The sequence below is a fragment of the Etheostoma spectabile genome, chromosome 16, assembly GCF_008692095.1.
Source record: "Etheostoma spectabile isolate EspeVRDwgs_2016 chromosome 16, UIUC_Espe_1.0, whole genome shotgun sequence".
In the NCBI taxonomy this organism is placed as follows: domain Eukaryota; kingdom Metazoa; phylum Chordata; class Actinopteri; order Perciformes; family Percidae; genus Etheostoma; species Etheostoma spectabile.
In genome coordinates, this window is record NC_045748.1 from 18045882 (window position 1) to 18049142 (window position 3261).

At 42.9% G+C, this 3261-nt stretch overlaps 1 protein-coding gene across 5 annotated transcripts in view; it reads right to left on the bottom strand.

Moving 5' to 3' along the window:
- The window catches only part of rgs3a (regulator of G protein signaling 3a), a 192821-nt gene that overhangs the window by 120847 nt on the left and 68713 nt on the right, over positions 1-3261 (bottom strand). The gene's annotated exons all lie outside the window — the stretch shown is intronic.

Consider the following 3261-nt stretch of genomic DNA (forward strand, 5'->3'; position numbering starts at 1 on the left):
CAAACACACACTCTCCTTTCACGTGTAAATCTGGGTTAGATCAGTTCCTTTTTAAGCAAGTGCTAAAATAGGATGACTTCCAGTGATGGAGAAGGGCAGGAGAAGACAAAAGGAGGGGAGCGGACTGTGACAGTGTCAGAGATGGTGAGCCTAAGATAAGACTGAAATCGTATAATTGCTCACAACTCGAGGAGAAACGAGGAAAGCATCTTTTAAGTAGCTCGTGAAAAATTCCCCGTCGAAGAGACAATTAAAAAAACACATGTTTACACTCATTCAAAATTAAAAAAGTGGACAGCAAAAAGAATCCTGAATAAACTGACATGGTTGCAACATGAGACATGTAAGACATCCAATGCTTCCCTATGATGGGATCTTGTGGACAGGTGTGTTCCATGATGACTGAGTCCGTTGTATGTGGTGCTATGCAGCAGTCACATATGTTGCTATGTGGTCCCTTGTCAATCAGTGCAAATTTCCAATTTTGGTTCACATGCATATTGGTTAGTATCTGAGCATTATATACAGTACAGTATGTGTGTAAATGTTGTTTTAGTTGTGACAAGGCAGAAACAGGGTATTTGTCAAAATAAATGGGGCTACAAGTCTTCCAGGCAAATGCCATGTTTATCTAGAAACATGTAGTAAGCAATAAGACGGTGTCCTAATTATGTGTGTGTGTGTGTGTGTGTGTGTGTGTGTGTGTGTGTGTGTGTGTGTGTGTGTGTGTGTGTGTGTGTGTGTGTGTGTGTGTGTGTGTGTGTGTGTGTGTGTGTGTGTTTGTGTGTGACCTTTTCACAGACAGGCCAGAAAGAGCAATTCAATTAGTCTATCACTCAACACACATTTCAGTAAACACAAACACACCCACAGCAGCAGCAGGGGAGAGGGCCAGGGTTACTCAAACATTTAAAACATGTCTTCATCGTCACTGATCTTTTTGTGTCTCATTCTCTTTCATCCCTCTTTTTGTTCACGTTACATATTGCTCTACTTCACACAACAATGTGCACTACCACCTGGACCAGTCAACCACTCTGTCATCACTTAAAGATAAATGAGCACTGCAGTAGTTTAGCAGCTGCTCATGCAAAGAGAGTGCTTTCATTGATTATTTGCTAAAGTATCATAATATTTTTTAACTATATAGCATTAAGAAAAGTGGTTCATGGCAAATATATGATATTATATATCTTATACTACAGTGAGAGATGGGAGCGAACTGCAATCAGCATTTCATTGTGGCTACTGAGCCCTGCGGTGAAATTACCGGTGACAGGTGTATCAACTATAATAAATGACTGCACATTTTGTTTGTGTGGGGGCATCTGACACAACAGATGAAGGAATGAGGCTGAACTGAGCACACATACACACACACACACACACACACACACACACACACACACACACTATATTTGCTGTTTCAGGCTCTATCTTCTTGTGTTCTGTCATATATTCTGCACTACTTTGGTATTTTTGGAGCATCCTGTTTTCCTAGAGAACCAATAGGTCTTTTTAAGCCTAAGGGTCAAACTGTCAGTGGACCCTACGCTATGAGTGTGATCTGCAACTGTGAGAATGACTTTTTCATATGACATTTACGCTACAAGGAGCAAAGAGCTTCCCAGAGAAAACACAAAGAAAACTTACAATATAAACAATTCAGTAAGATACAGTGCTTGAAGAAATATGATAGCATAACAACCCGAGCCACCCAACCATTCTAGCAGACCTTTTCTTGTGTAAAATAAAATCCCAAATCTGCCTTTAACTCAGTCAAACTCTCCTCCTTTCTACAATGCTGTCTTATGTAAGAGTTTCTATTTACACTCACCGGCCACTTTATTAGGTACACCTGTCCAACTGCTCGTTCACACTTAATTTCTAAGCAGCCAATCACATGGCGCAACTCAGTGCATTTAGCATGTAGATATGGTCAAGAGAATCTCCTGCAGTTCAAACCGAGCATCAGTATGGGGAAGAAAGTGTATTTGAGTGCTTTGAACGGCATGATTTTTGGTGCCAGAAGGGCTGGTCTGAGTATTTCAGAAACTGCTAATCTACTGGGATTTTCACGCACACCATCTCTAGGGTTTACAGAATGGTCCGAAAAGAAAAAACATCCAGTGAGCGGCAGTTCTGTGGGCGGAAATGCCTTGTTATGCCAGAGGTCAGAGGAGAATGGCCAGACTGGTTCGAGCTGATAGAAGGCCAACAGTGACTCAAATACCCACCCGTTACAACCAAGGTGCAGAAGAGCATCTCTGAACGCACAGTACCTCGAACTTTGAGGCAGATGGGCTACAGCACAGAAGACCAAATCGTTGCCACTCCTTTCAGCTAAGAACAGACTGAGACTACAATTTGCACAAGCTCATCAAAATTGGACAATAGAAGATTGGAAAAACTTTGCCTGGTCTGATGAGTCCGATTTCTGCTGCGACAGTCGGATGGTAGGGTCAGAATTTGGCGTCTACAACATGAAAGCAGGGATCCATCCTGCCTTGTATCAACGGTTCAGGCTGGTGGTGGTGTTCATGGTGTGGGGAATATTTTCTTGGCACTCTTTGGCCCCTTGGTACCAATTGAGCTCGTTGCAACGCCACAGCCTACCTGAGTATTGTTGCTGACCATCCATCCCTTTATGACCATATGTACCCAACTTCTGATGGCTACTTTCAGCAGAAGAATGCGCCTTGTCATAAAGCTGGAATCATCACAGACTGTTTTTCTTGAACAGCAATGAGTTCGCTGTACTCAAATGGCCTCCACAGTCACCAGATCTCAATCCATAGAGTATCTTTGGGATGTGGTGGAACGGAGATTCGCATCATGGATGTGCAGCCGACAAATCTGCGGCAACGGTGTGATGCCATCATGTCATATGGACCAAACTCCCTGAGGATAGCTTCCAGCACCTGTTTGAATCTATGCCACGAAGAATTGAGCAGTTCTGAAGGCAAAATGGGGGTCCAACCCGTTACTAGCATGGGGTACCTAATAAAGTGGCCGGTGAGTGTATATATGTTGCCTAATTGAATAGACTGAATAATATTGGAGCTATTTTCTTCCTCTTTTCCAGCCTGGTGGGACAGATATTAGGCCTCTCTCATTCTGTCTGGAATTTCTGAAAAATGGCCCTTTAAAAGATTCATAAGCTGCTAATGAGGTTATGCAGCACATTTCCAAGCAAAAAATAGTGTGACCAGTGTGTGTGTGTGTCTGTGTGTATGTGTGTGTGTGTGTGTGTGTGGGGGG